Source organism: Danio rerio, chromosome 9 (genome assembly GCF_049306965.1).
Source record: "Danio rerio strain Tuebingen ecotype United States chromosome 9, GRCz12tu, whole genome shotgun sequence".
NCBI classification, from domain to species: domain Eukaryota; kingdom Metazoa; phylum Chordata; class Actinopteri; order Cypriniformes; family Danionidae; genus Danio; species Danio rerio.
In genome coordinates this window covers 2,679,232-2,694,077 of record NC_133184.1, presented here as the reverse complement: position 1 = coordinate 2,694,077, position 14,846 = coordinate 2,679,232, and the positions used below count along the sequence as shown (strand labels likewise).

The 14,846-nt window shown below is 37.4% G+C and overlaps 1 long non-coding RNA gene across 2 annotated transcripts in view; it reads right to left on the bottom strand.

Annotated features, from left to right (window-relative positions):
- Window positions 1–1,765: 1,765 nt before the first annotated feature.
- LOC103911600 (uncharacterized) overlaps window positions 1,766–14,846 on the bottom strand; it is an 84,835-nt gene continuing 71,754 nt past the window's right edge. For both annotated transcript variants that reach the window (XR_002459478.3, XR_662496.5), the window contains one exon: window positions 1,766–3,844. This is a non-coding gene — a long non-coding RNA (uncharacterized lncRNA). The remainder of the gene's footprint in view (window positions 3,845–14,846) is intronic.

Below are 14,846 nucleotides of genomic sequence, written 5' to 3'. Positions count from 1 at the left end.
ATCCATCTCAATATAAAACTGTAGCCGGAAGTCACTTTAGACTTTTATTTCACAATAGTGACCAACTGAAACTGAATATTGAGTAGTGGGCAGGGTTTAATGTCTGTGCTTCTCCTCTGATCTTTCACTCCCAGCAAACAAGTAGTGGGAGGGGCGTGGCTAAGCAAATTTTGCTTAATCTGTCAAACATCCTCAGAGGAGCACTGCTGTTCCAGAGCAGAAGCAGATGGTCAAAACTTTTTTATATACTAAAATTACTTGCACTAATTAATTGTTCACCTTTAGGGTGCTTTCACACCTGTGATTCGATTCAGTTGTTCCGAAACAGAGATTACAATTGTTACATTGTTGCTCTTTGCTCTTGGAGCGGTTCGCTTTCACACTGCAAAGTTTCTAATCGGACCAAAAGAGCTAAAACAAGTCACGTGTGAGTAAACTCTCCTCACATTGGTCAGAGTGTCAGGGTTTATTTTGCAGCGTCCCGCTCAGCTGTCAGGAGAGGTGGTGGTTTGGTGGTGATTGACAGGGTGCGCGCGACGTGTCTGAGGAGAGACACGGTGGGGAGGGGTGAGAAGGGTGCGCGACGATGCCCATTTGAGGACCTGGAGGGAGACGCGAGATTACCGGGAGATCATCACTCGTTTGCGGGCATCCGGAGACTCGTGAAACTTCCCGCCATACTCATAATTCTCTCTCCATATAGCCATATATGCCTATTACATATCCATAAAACACAGTGATACAACCGCGCTCGGATCGGATCGCTTTCTCACTACAATCGAACCGCTCCAGGGTTCGTTTCAATCGAGCCGAGACCACCTCATTCAAGCGATCTCGGAGCGATTACTTTGGCGCGGAACAGAGCGCGATTGCCCTGTTCACATATGCCAAACGAACCGCGCTAACTGGGCAAACGAGATACGTTCCGAAACAAAAGTGTAGGTGTGAAAGCACCCTTAGACTATCAATACGCGCTAGCAAAATAAACATTGTAAAATAAGATTTCATAAAGACTTTAATGTAATTTATTTGTTGCCTTTGTCTGTGGGGCTCAGTGATGTGCAATGCTACAAGTTGGCATTCAGTCACATAACTTACTAGTATATGTTGTCATTCCTTCACGTGTCCTCCATCCTTCAGTTGTTGCTAATTGTGTACTTGATGACGTTCAGCTTACTGTACTGTATCACATCACAGTTTCCTCTGCAGGTGGTAGGAATGCAGCCAGAAAATATGTGCTAACAGTGTGCTAGAATGTGCTAGCAACATGCTAATTCATGCTAGAATCATGCTATTTATCTATCTATTCAAACTAAACAAATTACTTCCAGCAGGCTTTCTCAAGCCACCTTAAAGTTAGTCTACAAACCTTAATATATAGTTTCTGTCTTTTTTTACTGATTACCCTGCTGACAATCCCAGCTTAAACCAGCCTAGGCTGGTTGGCTAGTTTATCTGGTCGACCAGGCTGGTTTTAGAGGGGTTTTGGCCACTTCCAGGCTGGTTTCCAGCCATTTTCAGCCTGGTCTTAGCTGGTCAGGCTGGAAGATGACCAGCTAAAACCAGCTTGACCAGCCTAGCCAGGCTGGGAGCCCAGCCAAAACCAGCCAAAACCAGCTACAGCCAAAATCCCTCTAAAACCAGCCTGGTCAACCAGCTAAAACCAGCCTAGGCTGGTTTAATCAGTTTTTTTCAGTAGGGTATTTATTCAATAAATTAAGTTTTTATGGTTTGTTGTGGACTGATGGAAAGGAACACAATAATGAAATGTTTAAGTTGTGCTTTATTTATCAGTAATGCCACTACTTCAGTATGTACATTAATGATAACATGCGACATACAACGAGGCCTTCTATCAGCAATGCAATTTCTGCTCAACATAACATAAGAACATAATAACATATAGCATAGCACAGCAAAATATAACACAACATAGCATTACATGGCCAGGTTAAACTTATTTTTGCAAAATACAATATGCACACTGCATACATTATAGAAATGAACTGAGCAGTACAGCAATACTACTCTGTTATACATGCAGAGCAAAGTCCTAAGAGAAAGAACCAGCATGATTGTCACAGGAATGTTGCGGTTAGCGGAAGTCATTTCAGGAATGTTCAACACACATGAAAAGACGAGCACTACAGCTGGAGAATCATTAACAAAACTGACCTGGCTAGCTTTATGCTAAATTCAAGCTATACAAACACAAGAGAGAGAGAGAGAGAGAGAGAGCAAAATAATGAATAATAATCCAGACTTCACCCATGCACCAAAGCTCTCTTTCTCTCTAGCTCGTCTTAAAGGGACAGTTAATAAAAAAAGAAAATTACCTCACCGTTTACTCTCCCTCGTGTGGTTTTAAACCCTTATGAGTTTCCATCTTTAGTTGAAAAGAGATTTTAAAGATACTTAAAGAATATTGGTTAAAAAAAAAAAAAAACAAGGAGGATGACTAATGATGGCAAATCTTTTATTTTTAGGTGAACTGTCCCTTTAAAGGCAGAAACTGTAGGATTTATATCTGTAACTTCATACAGAAATCTGATGCAAAAATATGGCATCCAAATTCATGTTTGAATTTCACAGATATAAAAATATGTCATATATGTATGTGTGCAACATATATTTTGAAATATTACTGAGCAAAATAGCCATTTAAATGCTAATTTTTCTACCGGTGAAATTACAAAAATGTATACACGTTTAAATGTATTATTAACTTTAATTTTATGGTCCCACTTTATATTAAGTGTCCTTAACTACTATGTACTTACATCAAAAAAATAAATACAATGTACTTACTGTGTTTATAATGTATTTGAGAACACTTGTGGTGCTTTTGAGTTGGGATAGAGGTTGGGTTATGGAGAGGTTTGGTGGTATGGGTAGGTTTAAGGGTGGGTTAAGGTGCAAGGGATGGTCAACAGTGTATTTACACATGTAATAACAAAAGTAGTTACAGATGTAATCACATACATGTATTTAATCACGCATAAGTACACAGTAAATACATGTATTCACACAATAATTACATTGTAACAAACTATTTATTCCTATGTAAGTACATATTAGTTAAGGCCACTTAATATAAAGAGGGATTATTTTATACATACAGTCAAAGTAAAAATAATTCAGTCACCTTCAAAATTTTTCAGGTTATCACAGTTTATTCAATACAGTTCAGAAAATGGACATGACTAGAACTAGAAATTGTGTATCTTACTCTAATAAACCATACATCAATGGAAAGCTTATTTATTTAATAAAAGTATTGACATTTGTGAATGGTTTTGTGGTCTCGGGTTACAAATTCTTATATATACAGCACATAAATCAGACATGTCATCAAGATGGCCGTTCGGAGGGGACTCGTGGACTTCTGGCGACGGCCAAATGGGAGCGTGGCGTCTGAGAGTCAGACTGGTGCCATTAGCCGGCCGAGAGTGGTGTTTATTGTCCAATTAGAGGAAGCAGATCTACCTGTAATCACCTGCTACAGGTGTGTGAGCCTCCTTTGGTGCCCCGGCCATGGTTACACATTGTTCCACAGCAACAAATGCCTGGAGCTTCTCCGGCTCTGAGACTTTACCTTTCCGCTACGAGCACTCAAAGAGATTTATTGCACTGAGACACACACACACACACACACACACACACACACACACATACGTGAAGATGCCTTCCTGTGGATGACGGATCCTCCAGAAGTCATGAGTCATGTGATTTATTGCTTTCTCTCTTGTCGTGTCTGACGGAGACTGAGTCGCGCTCTTCTGCGAGGAGCGTTTGATCAGTCATAAGTAAATCATTTCCTTTAGCTCTCAGCACCGCTGTCAGACTGGAAAACAAATATGACAATATAATTTACTAGGGACAGGATAGTGCTGACATACCGGAGGAGAAAACAAGCATTCTCTCTGCAGCGCATTCTGCCTTCTTCACGACGTGAATCTGAAGGATTTAAGAGTGCTGATTTCGATAACACGCATGTACGACCTGATAGTTTTTATTAGTCACTTATCATCATTGTATTATAGTTTTATTACCATTATGTAAGGAATTATTCGAAAATAACCCACACCCATGCTAATATTTTTTATTATTACATCAATACTTGATTCTGATTGATCTGTTGTGACATTCAAATGTACGTTTTTCCAGATAACAACCGCTGAATAACACAGACTCGTCCAGTTCTTTAAATCATACTGACTGTAGTGAATGTTCACTATATATATATATATACACACATATATATATATATATATATATATATATATATTATACACACACACACACATATATATATATATATATATATATATATATATATATATATATATATATATATATATATATATATATATATATATATATATATATATATATATATATATATATAATAATTTGCCCCCTGTTTATTTTTACCCCCAATTACTGTTTAACAGAGAGAACACATTTCTAAACATAATAGTTTTAATAACTCATCTCTAATAACTGATTTATTTTATCTTTGACATGATGACAGTAAACAATATTTGACTAGATATTCTTCAAGACTCTTCTGTACTGCTTAAAGTGACATTTGAAGGCTTAATCAGGTTAACTAGGCAGGTTAGGGTAATTAGGCAAGTTATTGCATAACAATGGTTCGTTTTGTAGACTATCGAAAAAATATATATAGCTTAAGTGAGCATATGTAACCTTCATATAATTTTATCCCTCTTATTTTGGCACAATGTAAAACATTTAAAGCATTAGTCCAACACTAACTTAAATTTTCCCCTTTTTTTTTGGAAAAAGGGCTCATTTTACAAGTCACCCAGAGAAAAACAGTTTAGTTTTACCATTTTATATCATGTCCGGGGTTGGGAGCACTTTTAGCTTAGCTTAGCATAGATCATTGAATCGGATTAGACCATTAGCATCTTGCTCAAAAAAAGTTTTGGTAATTTTCCTGTTTAAATGGTGACTATTTTGTAGTTGCATTGTGTACTAAGACCAACGGAAAATGAGAAGTTCTTATTTTCTAGTTTAATATGGTTAGGAACTATACTCTCATTTTGGCGTAAAAATCAAGACACACTGCTGCCATATAATAGCTGTAGCAGATCAAATCATATTGCTTGAAAAATTAGCATATTTACAAAAAGTTGAAAGGTTATTTTAAAAGAAAGTAGCAAAAACTGTATCTCAAAAAAATGTGTATCTCTTTGTTGCATCTTCTAAACGTATAGATTCAGGTCTGGGAGTGGGAGCACTTCTAGCTTAGCTTAGCATAGATCATTGAATCAGATTAGACCATTAGCATACCGCTAAAAAAATGAGTTTACATAATTTTCCTGACTAAACATCGACTATTCTGTAGTTACATTGTGTAATAAGACGGAAAATGAAAAGTTCTTATTGTCCAGGTCGATATTGCTAGGAACTATACACTAATATTGCCGTAATAATCAAGGAACTTTGCTGCCGTATGATGGCTACAATGATATTACTTGTAAAATTAGCCTATTTCCAAAAAAAGGAGTGTTCTTATAAAAGAAAGTAGCAGAAACTATTTTCCTCCAACTCGTTGCTCTATTCCTACTGTGTCTAAGCACTGTAGTACATATTTGTATCTCTTTGTTGCATCATCTGAACTAGTAGATTTCAGGCTTGTCTGTCTGTTGTGTTCAAGTGCTGTGTGTGTTCAGTCACGGAGAGTGTGTGTGCAGTGATGCAGCTGACTTTGATTTCACACACAGCCTTACAGACTGCCAGTCTTCATCTGCAAATCAGTCCATACAACATTTCACAAGGCCTCTGAATATTTGGTGTGTGTAAACAGGCTCATTTAAGTTAACGGACACAGTAAAACTAATTTGTTGTAAACAAATGTCATTTAGGGATGGTAATATTCATACTACATATCGATATAAGCTACATGTACATCAACACAGGCTCGTGGATTTTGTAAAACTGCAAAAAAATACACTTAAACTTATGTTTGACTGCAGTTTATGGGTGAAATGAACGCTAGGGGGCAGTATGACGACAACGACTTTTGTTCCTTTTCACACTAATGACATTTACAGAGACATGTTATTGACAAATAAAGGATTATGTTTGTGTAGTTCTTTGCACAACATCAAATAAATCCCAGCAAACTACTTATCGGTGTTTATGATTTGTAATAAATATGTTCGTATCGCCTGTCAATCTCTATATGGACACTTTTCTGATGGGGTTGGTTTGCTCGTAGCTCACATTGCAAGGTTTTGTGCTTGTGTTCGAGTCTGGTGAAGCACGCTTCCACAAAACAGATAAAAGCAATGCAAAATCAAGGTAAACTACATGATCGCAGTGCACTTTTCTCTTACGTCTGCTTCTGAAAACACTATTGGTTGGGTTTAGGGAAGGCTTTGCTTGCTGATCTATTCAACAAGCTCTGCCTTCTCCTAGACTGGTACAAGAAGGATGTGTTTCTAAAACATACAACAAAACATACTATAAGTAACGTATTAAAAATTAGCAAAAATATAGACAGCGCCCTCTAGTGTATGTGTCAATTGAATCGTGCAACAAATGTATTCGGAGCATTGTATTTTATGTTTCGCAAAATTCTCCACCGAGGCATGTATTTCCAATGATCATGGGCTAAACATGTTTCAAATCAATACCTTTAAAAATGATTGATGTTAAAACGATAACGCTAAACGTGACATATTCATCCTAGCAGTGTCACATGACTGAGAAGTGAGCATTCGTGCAGCAACACATTTCCTAAGTCAAAAGAGGTAAAATCGCCTTAAAACTACTTAAAGGGTTTTTCTTTTACAGCAATCTAAAACTTGATTGAAATGCCAAGATATTTATCCTGAGAACACAGAGAATGTAAGAAAATGCTGCTATTAGGAAGTCTTAAAGAGTATAAAACTCTACCCTCAACTCAACATTTTTTATGTAACTATCAAGATTATGAAAGGAAGCAAATACATAAATAACAAAAGTGAAGCCGATGTTTTTTTTTCTTCTGAGGGCTTCTGTATGCTGTTTTAAAAGGTTGAAAATATGTAGAAAGCTGAAGAAAATATGTACACTCTCAGAAATAAAAGTATGCGAGCTGTCACTGGGGTGGTACCTTTTCAAAAGGTACAAATTTGTACCTAAAAGGTCCATATTAATACCTCGAAGGTGCATATTAGTACCTAAAAAGTACAAAAGTGTTCCTTTTAAAATGTTTAGGTACTAATATATATATTTTTAGGGTACCAGTATGGACCTTTTAAGTACAAATGTGTGCATTTTGAAATGGTACCACCATTGTATAGTGACAGCTCGCGTACCTTTATTTCTGAGAGTGTTGAAAGCTGAACCTAGGAAAATTTCTTGTGTTATTTTGGTATTTTACTTTTTATTATTATAGTTGTTATATTTTAGACTTTTCTTTAAGAAAATGCTTCATCAATATTTCTGTAAAATACAGTATTATTTAAAGGAGACATATTTCATTTATTGTTCTCATAATGTTTTTTAATAATGGCCATGTGCCATGTGGATGTGTTCTGCCTCTAAATACAGCAATCCTTTTTCATTTCTTTTATTGTTTTTTAAATTAAACATAAGATTAAACCATTAAAGTTCTTATTGTATAAATATATATTTTTAAATGACATTGCCCATCAATATTATGATTCTCTGTCGTTTTTCACACACAAAATAAGGCCATTTACAGGAAAATGTGCTTTCCCTCTTTATTTTGACTGACGCAAGATAATATTTCGTCAAAACTTTGATAATTTCCACCAAATAATTAGTCAATTTTGGTTGCTGATATTTGACAGGTTGTTCTATGCATGAGTGATTAGTTGATTTTACTTAAAAAAGTGAGTAAACTAGTTTTTTTAAAAAGCGATTAGTTGACGACTTAAATAAGTGAGTAAACCTGTTGCTTTTAAAGCGATTAGTTGACTTTACTTAATAAAGTGAGTAAACCTGTTGTTTTTAAAGCGATTAGTTGACTTTACTTAAAATGGTGAGTAAACCTGTTGTTTTTAAAGCGATTAGTTGACTTTACTTAATAAAGTGAGTAAACCTGTTGCTTTTAAAGCGATTAGTTGACTTTACTTAATAAAGTGAGTAAACCTGTTGCTTTTAAAGCCATTAGTTGACTTTACTTAATAAAGTGAGTAAACCTGTTGCTTTTAAAGCGATTAGTTGACTTTACTTAAAATAAGTGAGTAAACCTGTTGCTTTTAAAGCGATTAGTTGACTTTACTTAATAAAGTGAGTAAACCTGTTGCTTTTAAAGCGATTAGTTGACTTTACTTAATAAATTGAGTAATTCTGTTGCTTTTAAAGCGATTAGTTGACTTTACTTAATAAAGTGAGTAAACCTGTTGCTTTTAAAGCGATTAGTTGACTTTACTTAATAAAGTGAGTAAACCTGTTGCTTTTAAAGCGATTAGTTGACTTTACTTAATAAAGGTGAGTAAACCTGTTGCTTTTAAAGCGATTAGTTGACTTTACTTAAAATGGTGAGTAAACCTGTTGTTTTTAAAGCGATTAGTTGACTTTACTTAATAAAGTGAGTAAACCTGTTGCTTTTAAAGCGATTAGTTGACTTTACTTAATAAAGTGAGTAAACCTGTTGCTTTTAAAGCGATTAGTTGACTTTACTTAATAAAGGTGAGTAAACCTGTTGCTTTTAAAGCGATTAGTTGACTTTACTTAAAATGGTGAGTAAACCTGTTGTTTTTAAAGCGATTAGTTGACTTTAATTTTAAAAAGTGAGTAAACTCATTGCCTTGAAATAATTAAGTAAATGAACTATGTGCATAATTACAAAAAAATCAATTTAAGTCAACTTAACTGTCTCAAGTTAACAGGTTTTCTCGCTTTTTAAGTAAATTTTACAGTTTTTAAATGATCATACTGTTGAAATATTAGTAACATGATGTCAAAACATGATCTAACATGTGCCTTCTCTAACATCTCCCAAGCTGTTTTCAAAAATCGCATAATGGCTAATAGTGTTGGTTATGTATGAATGCTCTTTAATATCCTGACATGATTTTCTTGGAAGCTCTTTCTCAGATGTTTCTGATTAAGACAAAGTGTTTTTCTCCAAAACAAATAACTGTAACTGTGTAACCACACAGTAAATAACATCGCTCTGTACTCTGCATTTGCAGATCACCTTTCATATTGTGTCAGTTGTGGTCATAAACCTCTGGTGTGTCTATAAGTGAGGAAATAATTGTTCTACAGTCGTCTGATACAAAATAAACGAGTGCAGATCTTTCACACTGTACTCAACGCATTTGGCAGAATTCGCTCAAAGACCAAAGTCTCACCCACAAAAGTCGCCTCCAAAAAAACGAGAAGCTTAGCTAATGTGCTTTGTCAGTCATAAATTCAAATGCTGGGAGGAAATCAAGCAAATGAAATTAACAAAACATGTCGAAAATATTTTCCCAACGCTTAAAACATCTTGACAGAAGAGCGTCAGAATCCAGACAAAACCAGAGACTGAGGGGGAAAAAAAGAAACATTATCGAGCTAAAGCCAGATCATTTGTGATGATTCATTGGTGTTTTTTCCATATGAAGAGAATTACAGCGCTGGCTTCCAGTACTTAAGAGCTCGTCGAGTCTTTTCAAGTCACTTTTTCTCTTTGATATTGTATGGAAATGAGACATTTAAATCCCAAACGAGAACCATGTGGGCACATAGCTGTGATTAGATGAGTTTGTGGGTGGAGTTAGGTGCGCTGGGGGTGGAGTTTTGCCTATTGGGAGCAGGGTTTATTTAGAGATACTTGGCATTATCAGTCTATCTAAGACATTTTAATCCCAAGGGAACCCTGTGGGCACACAGCTGGGATGAGATGAGTTTGTGGGCGGAGTTTGATGTGCTGGAGGTGGAGTTTTGACTATGGAGGCAAGATTTATTTGGAGTTTCTCGCCATCATCAATCTTTTCAAGATGTTTTAATCCCAAATGAGAACCATTTAGGCACACAGTGGTGATAAGATGGGTTTTTGGGTGGAGTTTGGTCTGCTGGAGGTGGAGTTTTGACTATTGGGGCGGGGTTTGTTTGTAGAGCCTTGGCATTATCCATCTAAGACAATTAAACCCCAAATGAAAACCATGTGTAGAAACAGCTGTGAGGAGATGAGTTTGTGGGTGGAGTTTGGTCTGCAGGGGCGGAGTTTGGTCTATCGGGGGCGGGGTTTATTTGGAGACCCTTGGCATTATCTGTCTAAGACATTTTAATCCAAAATGAAAACTATGTGTGAACCAGCTGTGATGAGATGAGCATGTGGGCGGAGTTTGGTCTGCTGGGGGTGGGGTTTTGACTATTGGGGCGGGGGTTTGTTTGTAGACTCTTGGCATTCTCAGTTTATCTAAGACAGTTTAATCCCAGATTAAAACGACGTGAGCACAAGGATGGGATGAGATGAGTTTGTGGGTGGGGTTTGGTCTGCTGAGGCGGCGTTTGGTCTATGGGGGGCGGGGTTTATTTAGAGACCCTTGGCATTATCCGTCTAAGACATTTTAATCCGAAATGAAAACCATGTGTGAAAACAGCTGTGAGGAGATGAGTTTGTGGGCGGAGTTTGGTCTACTTGGGTGGGGTTTTGTCTATCAGGGGCGGGGTTTGTTTGGAGACCCTTGGCATTATCAGTCTATGTAAGATGTTTTAATTCCAAATAAGAACCATGTGAGCACACAGCTGTGATGAGATGAGCTTGTGGGTGGAGTTTGGTCTGCAGGGGTGGGGTTTTGACTACTCGGGCGGAGTTCATTTGGAGACTCTTGGCATTATCAGTCTATTTAAGACATTATAATTGCAAATGAGAACCATGTGTGAACACAGCTGTTAGGAGATGAGTTTGTGGGCGGTGTTTGTTCAGCTGGGGGTGGGGTTCATTCTAGCGGGGGCAAGGTTAGTTTGGGGACTCTTGGCATTATCATTTTGAAACATTTTAAACCCATATGAAAACTATGTAGGCACACAGCTGGGATGAAATGAGTTTGTGGGCAGAGTTTTGTCTGCTGGGGCGGGGTTTCGACTATCGATGATGGCATTTGTTTGGAGACCCTTGGCATTATCAGTCTATTTAAGACATTTTAATCCCAAATTACTACCCTGTGAGCACACAGCTGTGAGATGAGTATGTGGGCGGAGTTTACTCGGCTGGGGGCAGGGTTTTGTCTATCAGGGGTGTGGTGTCTTTGAAGACCCTTGGCATTATCAGTATATCTGGACTAAACTGCATTATAAGACACTCTTCAGTCAAGTTCACTTCCTAAAGCTTATAAAAACATTAATTATGTCTGCAGCCTCAGGGAGAGACTCTGCTGAACACTTATTAATGAAACATACAGACACTTAAAGGCTGCATTGGTAATGTTGGCCCTCTTACTGCTAGTTTGCTATAAGGTAATGACGCACAGAAATAAAGCCCCTCACCACTTCCGATTCCATTTCAGGTGGAAGTACATCAACATACTGAAAGACTAAGCAACTAATGGTTTATGACAATTTTAAAGTGTTGCATTAGAATCAAGTGTTGGTAAAATGCTAAATTTAAAATAAACATCCCTTAATTTGCAAAACGAAAAGAAGTTTGTACGCTGGCTTGAGGTGGATTTCGGTATGTGTGACAAAGTGTTAATGCAAATAATTCATTCATTCATTTTCTTGTCGGCTTAGTCCCTTTATTAATCTGGGGTCGCCACAGCGGAATGAACCGCCAACTTATCCAGCAAGTTTTTACGCAGTGGATGCCCTTCCAGCTGCAACCCATCTCTGGGAAAAATTCACATACACTCATTCAAACACACAGTCACATATACACTACGGACAATTTAGCCTACCCAATTCACCTGTACCACATGTCTTTGGATTGTGGGGGAAACCGGAGCACCCGGAGGAAACCCAGGCAAACGCAGGGAGAACATGCAAACTCCACACAGAAACACCAACTAGGCCGAGGCTTAGCTACCCAGCGACCTTCTTGCTGTGAGGCGAACGTGCCACCCACTGCGCCACTGCGTCGCCTAATGCGAATAATGGGAGATGTAAATAAATTTGCTGAATAAACGCTGATGTATCGTACATTCAACCTTTTTGACCAATCAGCTGTCTCCATTATGCTTGACTTGTTTAGTGTTGGTAGCTAGGTGACCAATACTACAGTGAGACACTCTAACAACTTGATGGAAACACACGTATTTACATTTGGGATTTTTATTTTGTTTTGCCTTCTTTACTGTTGGTTGCTAGGTTACCAATACTACAGTCATCATCTCTAATAACATGTTAGAAACACACCTAATTCACTTTTAAGATTTTTTTTTTTGCCTTGTTTACTGTCGGTTGCTAGGTTACCAATACCACAGTGATCCACTCTAATAACTTGTTGGAAAACACCTAATTCAAATTTGGGATCTTTTTTTGCTTTGATTCCTGTTGGTTGCTAGGTTACCAATACTACAATCATCCACTCTAATAACTTGATGAAAACACACTTAATTTACTTTTAGGATTTTTTTGCCTTGTTTACTTTCGGTTGCTAGGTTAACAATGTTACAATCATCCACTCAAATAACTTGATGGAAGCAAACCTAATTCTTATTTGGGATTTAATTTGCCTTGATTAGTGTTGGTTGCTAGGTTACCAATACTACAGTCATACACTCTAAAACCTTGATGGAAACCCATCTAATTCACATTTCGGATTTTGTTTTGCCTTGATTGTTGTTGGTTGCTAGGTTACCAATACTACAGTCATCCATTCAAATAACTTGATGGAAACACACCTAATTCATATTTGGGATTTAATTTGCCTTGGTTAGTGTTGGTTGCTAGGTTACCAATACTACAGTCATCCACTCTAATACCTTGATGGAAACACACCTAATTCACTTTTAGGATTTTTTTTTTTTTTTTGCCTTGATTAGTGTTGATTGCTATGTTACCAATACTACAGTCATCCACTCTAATAACTTGATGGAGACGCACTTAATTCATATTTGGATTTTTGATTGCGGCATTTTGAAAAGTTTCACTTCATCTTAGAATGGAAACTTGAGGAAGTAAATATTACAGAAAAACAAAGGTATTTCCAGTCCTCTTCATTCTGTATGTTTTAAAGTCTTACAGCAGCTTCCTATGAGGAAGAGATGGAGACTGCAGCGATTTCCTATTACGAAATAATCCTATTCATCATTTAATTTATTCAGCATTAATTTCCTTGAGGGAAATTATCTGGTAAGGTGGGATACAGATAAAGTTTTTCTGGTGTGCCGTAAACATGCCTCTTCATTTAGAATAAATCAGCTTTTATTGGGTTACTGATATGACTGGAGTCTGCGTCTCATCTGAGTGAACTTGTGAAAGAGAAGAGTGATTAATTGTGTTGCGCACCTGTAGCCTTCTGCAAATATATCAGAATTATTAGACCCCCTGAATTATTACCCCTCCTGTTTATATTTTCCCCCAATTTCTTTTAAAAAGAAAGGATTTTGTCAGAACATTATTAAACATTAATAGTTTTAATAACTCATCTCTAATAACTGTTTTATTTTATCTTTGTCATGATGACAGTAAATAATATTTGACTAGATATTTTTCAAGACACTTCTATACAGCTTAAAGTGACATTTAAAGGCTTAACTAAATTATTTAAGTTTACTAGGCAGGTTAGGGTAATTAGGCAAGTGATTGTATAATGATGGTTTGTTCTGTAGAATATCAAAAAAAAATAAAATAAATAAACTGGGCTAATAATATTGACCTTAAAATGGTGTTTAAAAATGAAAAAACTGCTTTCATTCTAGCCAAAATAAAACAAAATAGACTTTCTCCAGAAGAAAAAATATTATCAGACATACTGTGGTGGCTTTTGGAAGAGTGAGACGCTCTTTGGGAGTGCCGACAGATGCTCAAGACAGCAATAATAGTACAATAATAAAATTACTGAACCGCTGTGGTGATGGATTTTGGCTGAGGAGTTTTATTCATTCAGTCATTTTCTTGTCGGTGTAGTCTCTTTATTAATCTGGGGTCGCCACAGCAAAATGAACCGCTAACTCATCCAGCACATGTTTTACGCAGCGGATGCCCTTCCAGCTGCAACCCATCACTGGGAAACATCCACACACACTCATTTACACACATACACTACAGACTATTTAATTTATTCAATTCACCTCTACCACATGTCTTTGGACTGAGGGGGAAACCAGAGCACTCGGAGGAAACTCACGCGAACGCGGGGAGAACATGCAAACTCCACACAGAAATGCCAACTGATGCAGCCGAGGATCGAACCAGCGACTTTCTTGCTGTAAGGCGAACGTGTTACCCACTGTGCCACCGTGCAGCCTGGGGGGTTATAGAAATTAGTAAATCAACATTTAGATGTTTACAATGTGCTAGACACGCTGCTTTGTCCATTAATGCGTCCCATCACGTACATTTTTATCATCAGTTTAAACTAAATCACATGACTTTTTAATGTGCTTGCTGGAATTTTTTTCAATATGCGAAGCATCAGCTTCGCATATTGCGCCAATTAGGCCGTACACACACTATGTACAGTTGCCTCGAACCGGGGCAAAGCACGCTTGTCCCCCCTCCTGTTTCCCCCGATGGCCCGCACTCACAGTACAATTGGGCCTGAGCACGCTTACGTCATCGATGCTGCACTGTTCAGTAAGCGCTCTCGCTCAGCACAGTGGAGATTTTTCTAGCTATATTGTTTCAGTCGTTTGATATGCAGTCAAATATTTCGTCAAACAGTCCCTAGCGATGCGGTGACACACAGTCAGATATTTCACCGAACA